General features: G+C 35.7%; 1 protein-coding gene across 1 annotated transcript in view; it reads left to right on the top strand.

The window, feature by feature from the left end:
- LOC118044097 (ATP-dependent DNA helicase Q-like 4A) overlaps nt 1-8,056 on the top strand; it is a 44,192-nt gene extending 36,136 nt beyond the window's left edge. The window contains exon 28 of the transcript XR_012169312.1: nt 7,753-8,056. The gene's annotated coding sequence lies outside the window, so the exon portion shown is untranslated. The remainder of the gene's footprint in view (nt 1-7,752) is intronic.
- Nucleotides 8,057-16,879: the final 8,823 nt, after the last annotated feature.

Consider the following 16,879-nt stretch of genomic DNA (forward strand, 5'->3'; position numbering starts at 1 on the left):
GAGGATGACCAGAACCTGGGGTCACAGTTCAGGATTGAAGCTAAGAGGAGTATCAAGCTGTTTGGTAAGGAGGATTGGGGTGATGTGACAAGAGCTAACTAGCTATTATTTGCATGGAGCGTGGCTGCTCCGCCATATCCAGATATATATAGAAGAATGAATTTATGTACGTGTTTATGTTTGAGTGTTTGTAGTGATCATAATCAATGTTATCTGCGTCCGTCGAATTAAATAAATATGTTGCTGTTCTTAGTTTCTTGAATATGTATTACGTGCATGTAATTCTCAAGTTTTTTACATTTCCAGGTTTTTTATTTTTATTTTTTTCTATTTTGTGCGCTTTTCAAGTGTCTGAAAATGAAGATTTCCATTGATTTAAAACCATAGAGAATCCATATATATAGTTTTTGAAATCATGGGAACTAACTCATTGGTGATGCTATGAAACAAATTAAGATCGATGGATTCAAATCCTATGGTGTCAATATTGAGATATAATCCTATCGTAATAACATATCATCTATAAAATTATGTTCCTAAAACTTTGATGACATTTTGGAGATTTCTGGAAACTCTGGTATTTATAAAACTTTCGACTGATAAAATAACATGGGATATCTTAAAACTAAAAGAGGGGAAATAATAATAATAATAATAGGTTGGAGGGACCGAGTAAAACTAAAAGAGGGGCAATAATTTTTTTTTTCATTTTTTTTTAAATATTGTCTACTTTTATAATATCAATTATATTTTTTAATTTGATTATTAAATGAGACTGAAATTTTACGGAGAATCTCCTAACATATTGTAATATATCAAGTTAAAAGTTTAGAAAGATCTTGCAAAACTGAAGATTGTATTTTCATAATTTTGTTTTTAAAGATCATCCTTTGTCTTTTTTTTTTTTTGAATTTGATTTTTTTAAATTTTTTATTTAACAATAAGTTTAACTTATGGAGAACTACATTATATTTTTAGTCAAATTATAGTTTTATTGGTCGCTGATGTTGTCATTGAATTCATCCAATTAATTAGGTCATACCGATTAAAGCCCAACTTTTAAAATTGTGGTTATATATAGATGTGAGTTGAAATTATGTTCATTTTATTTCAATTGAAAAAACAGAACGCTAACCGGAACGGATTTGTTTAAGCAAAGCAATTGTAACATGGACTCCACCATTAGCCTGTGAACTCAAGATTCCAACTTCCCCTTTCCTTCCTAGTTTATGTGAAGTTTGATTGGTTTTGTAAAGAAGTTTGGAGCAAGCAGGCAAGCAACCATCAAGAAACTAGCTCAGTACTGAATTGAAACATGTCTAGTCCTTTAAAATTCACAGAACGTAATGGGAATAGTGAGAGTAATTCAATAAAGAAGCACTGAAACTGAGAAGAGAAACTTACTTCTTTAGATAAGCCCAGATGGAGGGATTCACAAAAGGCATCAAAATTGGCCCAGACCTGGAGCAAAACGCAAAGAAAGTTGGTTGCTATACAATACTCCTTCTAAGGAACTTGAAGAAAGAAAGCGATTTGGAATCGCTGCAGCAGCTAGAGAGATCTTGAAAGAGATGCTTAGCTTACCTCTTTACATGTATCAAAAACAAGAACACCATATTCCAAGCCTGGTTCACATCCAAGATATTGAAGGAGTCAAAGCAGACGAGAGTGTTGAGGTCAACAGCCAAGTCTCCATGATTTGCTTATTAATTGGATCCTCAAAAACAAAGAGCAATACCATGAGAATATTCGAAAGCAATAATTGAAGGAGCTTAAGCCAAGATGCCATTCAAATATATATTAAGAGATTAGGTAAAAAGATTCCCTGGAACGTAGGACGAGATTGCGTTTGGAGGAAAAGAAGCGGTATTATTTTGACTCACAATCTTGGAACAAGTACAAATAAGTCCTTCTCCTTTATAGTCTGGCTAATCTACCCCCAAGCTTTGTCTTGCCTTGGCCTTTTGCCTTCTCTCACACTGCAGATATAAATCATGCTCGTCTTCTGTTTTCGCAGATACAAAACCCCAGTCCATATATTTGGAATACCATGATTAGAGGCTACTCTAAAGCCAAAATGGGCCGTAGTGGCTTGTTGTTTTCCTGCCAAATGCTTCAGAATGGCGCTGAAATGGACTGGAGGAGCTTTGTTGCTACGCTCAAAGCGTGCGGCGAGCAGTTTTTGAGAGTTTTAGGAGGGAAATCAGTTCATTGTGGTATTCGAAAGATGGGTTTTGTTTTTGCTATGTTGTTTCAAGATGGGTTGGCTCGTTTTTATGATCTGCTGCGTGGTTGTTTGGGTTTTGCTTGACACATGTTTGATGGAATTCCTGTTAGAGATGGACTTTAATTCTGTCTATGACTGATGGGTGTTCTAAGCGTAACTGTTGGGATGAGACCTGGAAGCTTTTTGACTCGATGTCAGTGGAGGGCAATGTGGAGCCAGAAGAGGTCACTATGATAGCCGCTGGTTCAGCTTGCTCGCAGAAGGGGGGTTTGAGATTAGGGAAGAGTTTTCACGAATATGTAAAACTAGAAATGCAAATCACCATGAATGTGAAATGTGGCTTCTTGGATTCTGCAAGAGGGATCTATGATACCATGGAGTTAGCCTTGGACGAGCATGAATTATGCTGCTGGCAACCAACGCAAAGGAAGCTTTAGAATGGTTTGTCACATGCTGGAGGCTGCGTTTGTTCCATTGGAGAACATTGGTTCGTGTGCTCTCTGCTTGTGGTCAATTGGATTGCTTGGAATTTGGTCAGGGAATCCATTGAAACTACATCATCGTTACAAAACACAACGAATCAGTGTGATCATAGCAAACGCGTTCATTGACATGTATTGCTAAATGTGGGGTCATGCATGAAGCTGAGAATAGGGAGTGTCAGCGTTTGGAGTCATCAAAACCTGAAGCAGAGAGGAATTTATCTATTTTTTATTCGGCTGAGAGAAGCGTTTGGCAGTTAGAGAAGAATGAGATTTTTACTGTTAAATCAGCTTGTGCTCTAATCGATCATATTCAGCATGGAGGATCTGAGAATTTTGATACTTAACTCTAGCAAGTATATTTCCTCCTAAAAAATTGAGATGTTTTTGTGGTTGTTGTTACAGGGTAGTCTGAGTTCCAGAAAATTTCTTGCCTATAGAAGAATTATTAGTTATGATTATGGAATGGATTGAGTATGATGGGTGTATGCTGAAGACTATTCAGCTTTTCTTGCAGGAATTAAATCATTTGTTACATGGAAAATTTCAGTGCAAAGTCATCTATATACGGTGCTGTTGATCTTGATTGAAATAAAATTTATGATTTAATTTTTCATCGTATAGTTTAATGGTTTCGTGCTAAATTTCAAAATTTTATTTATATAGATATTAATCTAGCTAGATATTCAAATTATACATTGAGGTAGTTTAATGCTCAATATTAGTATTTTTTGTTGTTTCTTTGTTTTTTTTTTTTTTTTTTTAATGTAAGTTTTTCTTTTAGTTAGTTTGTCATTTTTTTAATAGCTAATTACTATGTGTATGTGTGTATAAACACGAAGCTAAAAACGTTTCAATGACATGAAAAGGGAAAATCTTTGTTTCTCGAAATTCCATGATCGCTGCTTATGCTTCTCTCATGGGCTAAATAAATACATTAAAGCTAAACAAGGAAAATTAACTATTTGAATTTAAAAGAATTACAATAATAACATTACTTCTCACAACTTTTTAATAGAGATAGAGTATATTCTCCTTAAATCAAAATTAGAAATTGGTTGTTCATGATCTCTAAAAATTCCAGCACTCAAGGTAATCTCTCTCCAAATCCCAGGAGAAAAATAGAACCCAACTGTCTAGTTGGTCTTTCCCTGTTTTTGTATCTCAGTACTAAGATTTCATGATAAAATCAAGGATAAAGATATGAGGTTTAAAGGATGTAGAAAACAATCCTTCCGATCCTCTTAAATTCCTTCTCAAGATATAACTCCCTCCTATTAGTTTTCTCATCAAATCAGGAGATTAATCTCGTCTTTCAACTTGTGTTTGGGGTTTTACCTTCAAAACAAATTTATCTGACCTAGCATCCTTCATAAAAGTTGTAGTGTTGGATATATATATGATTTTAGACTTTTGAATCGCATGAGTTCAATATCTAAGGCTCAAGACATGCCTGTTTTAATAATAATAATTTGTGAAAGCAGATAATGTAGCTAATAATAGTAATTTGTGAGTAGTTTTACATTTTTGTATAGTAAATATATATGGTTGAGTTTATTGATTAGTGTTTGAAATCTTGCTATTACATATTCCTAATATAAATCCTTTTATTTTTCTTTTAAAATTTAGGTTGTGTTTGATATTATGGTAAAAATTACTTTTTAAAGTATTTTTTATTTGAAAATATATTAAAATAATTTTTATTTTATTTTTTAAAAAATCTAATTTTAATATTCACACATAATTATTTTTTAAAAAAACAAAAAAAAATTAATTTAAAATAAAAAAATAAAATTTTAAAAAAAGTTCAGATAGGCAGCAAAAACAAACGTTCCCCCAATATATAAAAGAGATAGGTCCATAGAGAGAACAATAATATGTGGATATTATTCAAGGGACAAATTGAAATGTTTTCCAATTTATAGGGATTTTTAGAATTTTCTATAAATAGAAAGTTATGCCTCTTAATTTTGTTATTATCTGTCTTAAACAAAAAAAAAAAAAAAACTATACTAGTCATAGAATAAATAGCTAGTACTCTAGGCATAGAAATTCCTCTCTCTTAAATAGAGATTTAGGAGATTTTTCACTAGTGGTTCGTGTGGATTACCATTGGAAACTGAACAATTGGATGACTTGTGGTTTGCGACAACTCAGCCTTTAAAGAATTATTCAAAGCCAAAGAAGTTCAGATCTTCAGGTAATAAATCCCTAAACAACTCTAGATTTGTCTAACGGGATCCTATGGACTTTGAATATTTTTTTTATTCTTTCTACTGTGTTTATGCCATTATGGAAACCCAATAGTGGGACTAGCGCCTTCGTTAGGTAAATTATGATTGTTTGATTGCACATTTTAATTTTTATTAGTGTTAATTAGAAATTAATTTTATGTGCGAAATAAAGATTTTTTTTTTTTCTAAAAAGTCAAATTTTCTCATGATTTTTTAAAATCAGATTTTTTTACAAAACAAGTATGTGTAGCAATGTCTCACGTTGTCATGGGTGGCAGCGCCAGGCGTGCTAGATGTTGCTCACAGTGTTGGGCCTCGTGTGGATGTAGGCAACAATGACCTTGGTTGCTGTTGCTTGGTGCAACGATAGCCTTGGCTATCGCTGGAAAGCACGCTGGTAGCAAGGGCAAGGTGCCTTGTCGGCGACACTTAGAAGAAAAGTGGGAGATAAAGATGGTTTTAGGGTTTTAAGGTATTTTACCTCTTTACCCCTCCCCTTTTGTGTTATGACCACGTGGTTTATTTTAATTTAAAATACCCTTTTACCCTCCTTTTTTTGCCAGGGGTGTTAATACTTTTTCTAGCCACAACCGGTTCCTTACCCTTAGAATTTTTTATAGGACCAGTATACCCGGGTTTCCTAGTGACTCTAAACCAAACCACTAGGTGGCGACTCTCATATCTTTTGACGCAAACGAGTATGGATTTTTAGGTCCATAAAATGATGAAAAATATCACTTGCTAGATTTTCAGCAAGTGATATATACAATGTTGTTTTACACATTATTAATTATGGTGTAGCCCTACTAGAAAATTGATAAATACAAACAGAAATACTGACAAAATATTTTTTTCGAAAAATTACAGTGAATTTTACCGATAAAAATATTCTCTCAGTATCTACCAAGGGAATTACGGTGGGAAAAAAAGAATTAAAACAAAGCAAAAATAAAACGATGATATGTCATTTATACCAAAAGAATTACCGACGTAATTAATTCCGTTTGTAAAATCCTTTGGTAAAATCATTGGTAAAGTGTTCACTTTTGTCTAACATTGTTTTATCATGTCAATTACAAAGGGAATCACCGACAGAACATTTCGTCAGTATTTTTCAAAGAGCACTGAAACTGTTCATTTCCCAATTGCACTGTTAATTATTGCTCTTTATAGACAAAATCATCGACAAATTGAAAAGTCATTGGTGTTATTTTGCGGGTTTCTGAAAATTTTTGAGTAAATTGAAAATTTAAATTAAATAATACAAATAGAATCACCAACGGATTGAAAAGTCGTTGGAGATATTTGGTGGTTTCTGAATTTTTTTAATTAAATTAAAAATTTAAATTAAATATTACAGACGAAATCACCGATGAAAGTTAGAAATATTAATGTTAATTATCCGTTGGTAAAACCATTAGTAAAATACCCTAATAAATAGAGTCCCTCATTTCACAACAGGCGAGCATGTTCTGCTTCTTCTTTTTCTTCTCCTTCTTCATCTTCTTCCCCTTATGTGAAAAACAACAACATCCTTTTCTTTCTTTCTCTTATCTTTTCTCTTCAACTCCTCTTCTTCTCCATTCTCAAGTATGTCTTCTTCTCTCTCTCTCTGTTTTTTTTTTCTTTTCTCTTCTCAGATTTTTTTTAATTAATATACTTTATGAATTTATTTTTTTCTCTTTTCATCTTCACTTGCAACTATATTAAGGTAAGATTTTTCTTTTTTCTCTTCTCAGCTTCACTCGCAACTAATTAATCGGAACATTATTGATGAAATGATATTAATTACACTAAAAAACTAGTCACTCAAAAGTTAAGTCAAACCACCAATGACTTCTCTAATATTTAGGGGATCATGACACGTTATTAGACGATGCACCTGGTCTTTAAATATAAATTAATCAATTGTTGAATTGATAATAAATTAAATTATTTGATTTATTTAATTAGAATTATATTTTATATTTGGGCCAATATATTAGGAACCTAATGGGTCACACATATTAAGAACCACTAGTCAGAAATTAAATTGGGATAATTTAATTAGGTATGACTTGATTAAAATATATTTTAGAAATTAAGGACTAGAATACAATTAATAAAAATATTATATTTCTAGACCTAGAAAAATCAAGGAAGGACTCGATTAAGTTAATTTCTAAAATTATCCTGAATTAATATACATATATTATACAAGGGAAAAATTGAAATGTCTTCCAATTTATAGGGTTTTTTAGATTTTTCTATAAATAGTAAGCTATGCTTCTTAAATTTTGTTGTTGTATGTTGGATAAAAAAACTATGCAAGTCACATAATAAAAGGCTAGTACTCTAGGCATAGAAATTCCTCTCTTCGAAATAGAAATTTAAGAGATTTTTTATCGGTAGTTCGTGTGGATTGCCGTGGACAGTTGGATAACTTGTGGTTTGCGACAACCCAACTTGTAAAGAATTTTTCAAAAAAATATAAAAATCATATCTTTAAATAATAAATTCTTAAAAACACTCTAGTTTTGTCTAATAGAGTAACATGAAAAAATGAGGTCGCTGCTTGCAGCTTGTTCAGCTTTGCTCGCTCCCCGGGGTGCGTATCACTATATTGTTTTAATCAACCGGCAATTAACTTTTGTTGGTAAACAAAATTAAAATAGTACTTAAAAAAAAAAGAAAAAAAACAGAGAGAGAGAGGCGAAGAACCATCCACTTTCACTATAAATAAAATTAACTTTTGGTAAAATCCAGGCAAGAAGGTGCCAAATTCTAACCAAAATATGTGTCAAGAACATGCCTTGCAACAGTTACGTGCGTTTCATCTCTATGCTGCTGGAACAGAACTCATTGTATACAGTTTTGGATCAATCTGGTCATAACTCTTTCAAGAGGATGATCATGGCATTAACGGTGAAGCACTTCAAGATGGAAGTCAAGAGGAAGCTAGAAGGTTTCAGCAGTTGCGTTTCAAGCTTAAGATGGCCAATAACTGGGCTGGTGTTTCAAGATTCAGCCGTGTAAATTGTGAAACTAATTGTGATTGGATAGTAATTGTCTGTCTAATTAATGCACTGATTATTGTTTTAAAATAGAAAGTACAAATATAAATATAAAAAGAACAAACATGTTTCGGGTTAGAGAGATAAATATAAAATATAAAAATAAATATGATTACAAGATAAATATGTTTTTTTTTTTTTTGTCTGAACCATGTATCCTTTCTATCTTAATAGGAACCCTTTGGGTAAAAATAATAAAGAATAAAGAAAAGAAACCGCTGCCTGTCAAAAAGAAAGCACATAGCCTCCTCCGAGTAGAAACGTCATTGCACGCCCACAGTGCTGACGGTCTCGGTCGATGACACAAACACTATTTATTCTTTGGGCTACATGCACACAACACAGACACCGAGCATTTCAAATCACTCGAACTCGAAATCCAAACGCGATTACTCGATGCATGCTGAGGAGATCAAGCGTAATTCTAGCATTATTATATTATAAAAAATATATCGTTGAAAACGACTTCGAATTTTGGACACGCATGGAAGGATTTGCCCTTCAACAATATCGCGCACCTTGTTGCTTATTCGAACAAAAACCTCGCAGAAATCTCAAGAAAACGCATGCCTGCAAGATCAAGAACCAGCTTTATCTAAAATCACAAGAGCCAATAATAATGGTAAAATACAATTAACTGATAACAAATCTTATGCAATGTATTATTTAAATCTCCATTTTTTAATTAATGCTAGAAAATTGAAGTAAGGAGTGAAAGCCTCATCTCCTAAGAGAGGACATTATCCCAAGTTCATGACCCCGACTTAAAATGAATATAAATAGGGAACCTAGATAAAATTATAAATTAATGAAACCTTTTAAAATATAATTTTTAAGAAATATATTTTAATTTATTATTCTTCATGTATGTCTAATAATAAAAAGAGCAATTTTCATTTCATAAAATATAATTAAAAAATAAACCTTATTTGTTCTTGTAGTTTTTTTATTAAATGGGGTCCTTGGCCATTGCCCATGTGTTGCCCAAAATGCTCTAGAAACACTTAGACAAGCATGCAAGATCTTGAGCAAGTGTTTGGTTTTTGCAAGTTAGAACGAACGAGGTGCACGAGAGGCAATACGACCGTACCTCCTGGCTCATTTAGTGTTTGATAAGCCTGCGTTTCTCTTGTTCTATCTACAAATAATCCACCAAGATTTAAATAACGCCATGCGAAATCGATCAAATGAACAAGATTTCCGAAATCTCTCGCTCGATGTCTTTCTACAGTGAATACAGTAGCTAGCTAGTTTTGATTTACTATAAATCAACAACTCGCTGCAAGAAACCATATCAATCCAGCTGCAGATAGCTTAAACATAACCATTTCTCTCTTTTTTCACGACCCCTGAGAAAAAAATGCAGATCTTCAGCAAAGTGTTGAGAGATACTGATGTTCATGTTCGGTTCTCGTTCCCAACTCATTGCTTACAGCATTTAGATTTTGCTGGAAATAATTCTGTTGATTTGCATGTTAAAGATAACTGTGGTGAGCTTCGAGTTATTCGTTGCCGGAAGAGAAATGGACGATATAACAAGCCAGAGCTTTCTATGGGCTGGCTTAAATTTGTTGATGATTATGGACTGAGAGTTGGTGACATGGTTTTTCTTCATCTTGAGGATGACCAGAACCTGGGGTCACAGTTCAGGATTGAAGCTAAGAGGAGTATCAAGCTGTTTGGTAAGGAGGTTTGGGATGAAGTGAAAAGAGCTAACTAGCTATTATTTGCATGGAGCGTGGATGTTCCGCCAGATCCAGATATATGTATAGAAGAATGAATTTCCTAAGATTGGTGTTTTTTTGTGTGTAAATTTATGTATGTGTTTATGTTTGAGTGTTTGAGTGAATTAAATAAATATGTTGCTGTTCTTAGTTTCTTGAATATGTATTACGTGCATGTAATTCTCAGCAATAATGGATTTAATTAATTATATATAGAAGAATGTTGCTGTTCTTAGTTTCTTCAAGTTTTTACATTTCCAGGTTTTTCAATTTTGTTGGTTTTTTATTTTATTTTTTCTATTTTGTGCGCTTTTCAAGTGTCTGAAAATGAGAATTTCCATTGATTTGATGGATAAATAAATTGAAAAGAATAAAAAAGAAATGGATTTAAAACCATAGAGACTACATGCATGCATGCATGCATGTGTGTTTGTCTATATATATAGTCTTTTAAATCATGGGAAATTCATTGGTGTTGCTAAGAAACAAAGATCATTGTTTCAAATCCTATATATTTTAATTTCAATATTGGTGATAGTATTTTTATAATTTTATTTTGAAAATTCATTGGTGTTGCTAAGAAACAAAGAAATAAACCACGTCTTCACATCCCGAAAACTGAGGTAACCAAATATAAGACTTAGTCGTAGCTCCTAAAAACTAGGAATTTATTCAAACTAAATATTGCTTGCATTAATAGGACTCTAACATCTCCTCCCTTAAACTACACTTGCTGAAAGTAAGTCAGTTTAAAAACTTCATGCCTTCATGCTTTGAACTCCCAGCATATTACGTAGCTTCAAAAATGATTCAAGCTTCAACGGCTTTGTCATGATATCTGCCATTTGTTCACTAGTGCCACAATGTATCAGCTCCACAACACCTTCCTTAACCAAGTCGCGTAAGAAATGAAACTTTATATCAATGTGTTTGGTTCGTCCGTGAAGAATTGGATTTTTTGATAACTTGATTGTTGAGCTATTATCACAAAAAAATCTTGACACACTTACATGAAGAAAAACCGATATTGTTGAGCACTCGTTTCATCCAAATGCTGTGACAAGCACATGCTGCAGCTGCTACATATTCTGCTTCAGTGGTGGAAAGAGTTACTACAGGTTGTTTCCTTGAGCTCCATGCAACTGCACCGCCACTCAGCATAAACACATATCCAGAAGTGCTTCTTCTATCTTCTATATCACCCGCATAATCACTGTTAGTATAAGCCTTAAGATTAGCAGAATTGTTCTCATACTTCACTCCCAAGCTCCCCACGTTCTCAGCACCTCTTTTGTAGAATACTCCCAAGTTCACAGTCCCTTTCACATACCTGAGGACCCGTTTTGCTGCAGCCATATGAGATACTTTCGGGTCTGTCATGAATTTGCTTAACAGACAGACAACAAACATGATTTTTGGTCTTGTTACTGATAAATACATTAGGCTGCCGATTATCTGCTTGAATAGTGTTGAGTTTATGCTGGCTTCTTCACTGTTCTTTACCAGTTTCGTTCCTGGCACAATAGGATTTTTCACAGGATTACAGCTTCCCATTCCAAATCTTTCCAAGACTTCCCCAGCATACTTCATTTGGCATAAATGAATTCCTTCACAACTCTGCTGGACCTCAACTCCCAGAAAGTATTTCATCTTCCCCAGGTCACTCATGTCAAATTCTAGCTTCATTGACTTCTTAAACTTCTCACATAATTTAACATCATTCCCTGTATAAATTAAATCATCCACATAAAGACTAATGATTAAGAATTTACCGTCAGCTTCATGTTTGAGGAACAATGTATGCTCATGACTGCATTTCTCAAAGCCCTCCTTTATGAAGAAACTTTCGATTCTGCTATACCAGGCTCTTGGAGCCTGTTTCAGGCCGTAAAGAGCTTTCTTAAGCTTCAACACTTTATGCTCTTCCCCTTTATGAACATATCCTTCTGGCTGCTCTACGTAAACTGCCTCATTCAGTTCCCCATGAAGGAATGCACTCTTGACGTCTAGCTGGAAAACAATCCACCCTTTCTGCGCTGCTAGAGCCAGGATCAAACGAATGGTGTCCCAACGAGCCACAGGTGCAAAGACTTCACTATAGTCAATCCCATACCTCTGAGCATACCCTTTGACTACCAAACGTGCTTTGCATTTATCCACTTCTCCCTTTTCATTCAACTTTGTTCTAAAAATCCATTTGACACCAATAGTTTTTATTCCTTTCGGCTGACTTACAAGATCCCATGTCTTGTTTTTTTCTATAGCTGCAATTTCCAAATCCATTGCTTCCTTCCATTTTTGTTCTTTTACTGCATCTGCATAGCATATTGGATCATCATGTACCATGAAACAAGCCAAGTTTGACTCGTCAGGAATGTTGTCTCCACTGACATAGTCTTCCATCCATCGAGGTGCTCTCCTTACTCTCTCCCCTGATCCTGCAATATCTTCTCTTTCTACTTCTGTATGTGGAGCAGCAGGATCATCTTCTTCTCCCAACTCTTCTGTATCCTGTCCTGCAGCAGTATCAACTTCTCCACCCAACTCTTCTGTACCCTGTCCAGCTGCTTGTACATGGTCATTATCTCTTCCTTCTTCATCATCATAGTCACTGACTTCCCCATCCTCAATATCTTCCCAGGTGAAGACATCATTTTGGACCTCACCAGTACTCTGAGTCCAATTCCAGCTTTCATTTTCTTCAAACATAACATCCCTGCTGATTATCACTCTTTTGGCATCAGGATCATAAAGCCTATAGGCATCATGATCATAAAGCCTATAGGCTTTGGATTCGTCACTAACACCAAGAAATACACATCTATGACTCTTCTCATCTAACTTGGCTCTCTTCCTGTCAGGAATATGTACATTAGCAATACAACCGAAGACCCTGAAGTATTTGACATTCGGTTTTTCTCCACTCCAACATTCTTCAGGAGTCATTCCTTTCACAGCCACAGTTAAACTTCTATTCAATATATGTAATCCCCATCTAACAGCTTCTGGCCAAAATAGTTTAGGCATTTTCGTTTCTGAAAGCAAGCATCTAACCATGTTTAATACTGTTCGATTCTTACGTTCTGCCACTCCGTTTTGTTGAGGAGTATAGGCAGCAGTAAGTTGCCTCTTAATACCATTATTGACACAGAACACATTGAACTCCATAGAAGTGAATTCACCTCCCCTATCTGTTCTTAAACAACTTATATTGCACCCGGACTCTTTCTCAACAAGTTGTTTAAATGCTTTAAACATTGAAAATGTTTCACTCTTCTCAGCTAAGAAATAAATCCAAGCTTTTCTACTGAAGTCGTCAATAAAGCATAGTAAATACCTTTTGAGACTGCTTGATGTTGGAGTAATTGGACCACACAAGTCGGCATGTACTAGCTGAAGTTTCCTTGAAGCCCGCCACTAACTCTTCTTAGGAATGGTTGTTCTATGTTGTTTTCCCTGATAACACACTGTACAGGCTTTGTCCGTGACCTTGAGTGGTGGAAGTCCTTTGACAAGTTGCTTGCTCTCCAAAACTTTGAGGCTTTTGTTGTTCACATGACCATAACGACGATGCCACAGTCTTGTTAAGTCATCATCCATTGCTATTAAACACGTAGAAGACCGAGGAATCATGGTTGCTTGTAAGACAAACATCCTGTTCGCAGCCATCAGAGTTTGCATAATGAGGCCTCTTATAGGATGATATATTTTACAAGCTCTGTCTTTCATGACAATAGCTAGTCCTCGCTCCTGCAGTTGACCTATGCTCAATAAATTATCATTGAGCTTAGGAATGTAAAACACATTTCGTATCACCTGAGTTAAGCATTCAGTTTCAAGCTTAATGTTGCCTTTCCCCATCACCATCATCCTTGCACCATTGCCTAATTTTACTGAGTGTCTAAACTGTTCATCCATGTCCATAAACCAATCTTTGTTTCCTGACATATGATTAGAACAACCTGAGTCCAGGAACCAAACATCTTCTCTCTTTGCATTCCTGTTCTTTACGTAAGCCATCAACAAGAGTTCTTCCTCCTCATCTAGCTCAGCATAATTTGCACCTTTTTCCCAACTAGGACAATCATTTTGAAAATGTCCTAGTTTATGACATCTGTAGCACTCTACAGTGGCTTTGTTGAAGCTTTGTCTTCCTCTGCCACGTCCACCTCGCCAAATTCCTCTTCCTCGTCCTCTTCCTGCGTTTGCTTCATGAGTGATCTTGAAGACTTGTTCTTCTTCACATTGACTCTTCATTCTTTGCTCATGCACAAGAAGACTGCTTTGTAGTTCGTCAATGGTCATGGTAGTCATGTTGTTTGATTCTTCAATCGAACATACTACATAGTTGAATTTGGAAATCATTGATCTAAGACTCTTTTCTGTAATTGTTGTTTCACTCATATTCTCTCCATGAGCTTTCATTTTGTTGGCTATGGATAGAACACGAGCAAAATAATTATTCACTGATTCACCTTCCTTCATGTGAAGAACTTCAAAGTCACATCGTAATGACTGCAACTGTGCCCTTTTAACCCGTGTTGAACCTTGAAACTTTTGCTTCATAGAATCCCAGATTGTCTTTGAGGAACTTCTGTCAAGAATGGTCTCAAGCACATCTCTCTCGATTGCTTGAAAAAGAAGATTTTTTGCCTTCAAATCCTTTAACTTGTTTTCTTCATGCTCCTTTCTTTGAGCATCGGTGAGTTGAGTACATTCTGTCACCACTGATGAAAAAGATCGGGCTTCCCCTGCAACATGCACCATGACGCCACAATCCACAACATTCCAATATTCTTTGGAACGAAGTAGATTTTCCATCAGTTCAGCCCAATGATCATAGTGCCCTGTAAATTTAGGCACATAACTGGTGCTGCTTCCTTCTGCCATTGAAAGAAAAGAAAAAACTCTCAAACTCTCGTTCACTCTTATAATCCCAGTCAGGCCACAAGGCTCTGATACCAATTGTGATGTATTCAAGAACTAAAGATTGTATAGATCATGAATAATACTTGTTAAACATAAGTTCTATGGCTTAAATAGCCATTACAGCTGGAACATAACAGAAAAGAAATAAACCACGTCTTCACATCCCGAAAACTGAGGTAACCGAATATAAGACTTAGTCGTAGCTCCTAAGAACTAGGAATTTATTCAAACTAAATATTGCTTGCATTAATAGGACTCTAACAGCAAGCAACCATCAAGAAACTAGCTCAGTATTCACAGAATGTAATGGGAATAGGGAGAGTAATTCAATAAAGAAGCACTGAAACAAAACCCAATGATTGGCATCAAAATAAGTCCAGATGGAGGGATTCACAAAAGGCATCAAAATTGAGAAGAGAAACTTACTCCTTTCCTCCTCCTCTTTTGATAAGCCCGGATGGAGGGATGCACAAAAGGCATCAAAATTGGCCCAGACCTGGAGCAAAACGCAAAGAAAGTTGGTTGCTATACAAAAGATCCTGCTAAGGTACTTGAAGAAAGAAAGCGATTTGGCATTGCTGAAGCTAGAGAGATCTTGAAAGAGATGCTTAGCTTACCTCTTTACATGTATCAAAAACAAGAACACCCAATATTCCAAGCCTGGTTCACATCCAAGATATTGAAGGAGTCAAAGCAGACGAGAGTGTTGAGGTCATCAGCCAAGTCTCCATGATTTGCTTATTAATTGGATCCTCAAAAACAAAGAGCAATACCATGAGAATATTCGAAAGCAATAATTGAAGGGGCTTAAGCAAAGATGCCATTCATATATATATATATATATATATATTAAGAGATTAGGTAAAAAGAATTCCTGGAACGTAGGACGAGATTGCGTTTGAAGGAAAAGAAGCGGTATTATTTTGACTCACAATCTTGGAACAAGTACAAATACGTCCTTCTCCTTTATAGTCTGGCTAATCTACCCGCAAGCTTTTTCTTGCCTTGGCCTTTTGCCCTCTCTCACACTGCAGGTATAAATCGTGATCGTCTTCTGTTTTCGCAGATACAAAACCATATTTGGAATACCATGATTAGAGGCTACTCTAAAGCCAAAATGGGCCGTAGTGGCTTCTTGTTTTCCTGCCAAATGCTTCAGAATGGCGCTGAAATGGACTGTAGGAGCTCTGTTCCTGCGCTCAAAGCGTGCGGCGAGCAGTTTTTGAGAGTTTTAGGAGGGAAATCAGTTCATTGTGGTATTCGAAAGATGGGTTTTGTTTCTGCTATGTTGTTTCAAGATGGGTTGGCTCGTTTTTATGACCTGCGTGGTTGTTTGGGTTTTGCTCGACACTTGTTTGATGGAATTCCTGTTAGAGATGGACTTTCTGTCTATGACTGATGGGTACTCTAAGCGTAACTGTTGGGATGAGACCTGGAAGCTTTTTGACTCGATGTCAGTGGAGGGCAATGTAGAGCCAGAAGAGCTCACTATGATAGCCGCTCGTTCAGCTTGCTCGCAGAAGGGGGGTTTGAGATTAGGGAAGAGTTTTCACGAATATGTAAAACTAGAAATGCAAATCACCATGAATGTGAAATGTGGCTGCTTGGATTCTGCAAGAGGGATCTTTGATACCATGGGAGTTAGAGATGTGCTCTCTTGGACGAGCATGGTTATTGGGTATGCTAAAAGCGGTGAGCTAGAGCCGGCAAGGATGTCGTTTAATGAGATGCCGGAGAGGAATGTGGTTTCCTGGAGTGCCATCATTGCTGGGCAACCACCCAAAGGAAGCTTTAGAATGGTTTGTAACATGCTGGAGGCTGCGTTTGTTCAATTGGAGAGCATTAGTTCGTGTGCTCTCTGCTTGTGGTCAATTGGATTTCTTGGAATTTGGTAAGGGAATCCATTGAAACTACATCATCGTTACAAAACACAACGAATCAGTGTGATCATAGCAAACGCGTTCATTGACATGTATTGCTAAATGTGGGGTCATGCATGAAGCTGAGACTAGGGAGTGTCAGCGTATGGAGTCTCTTCAAATCAAGCTTCTTCGTCGCAATTGCAACACCTTGTTCATTGTACTAGAGAGAAACATGATGATCGATTACATTGAGTATACCCTCTAGTCCTATTACGCAGGCATCTAGAATTCTTAAACTATGCAGGTGAATCTTCATTTGATCTGCACACGCATAATCCAAGCATTGCAAAATCATGCAAGGTGAAAAT

Source organism: Populus alba, chromosome 3 (assembly GCF_005239225.2).
Source record: "Populus alba chromosome 3, ASM523922v2, whole genome shotgun sequence".
Taxonomy (NCBI): Eukaryota; Viridiplantae; Streptophyta; class Magnoliopsida; order Malpighiales; family Salicaceae; genus Populus; species Populus alba.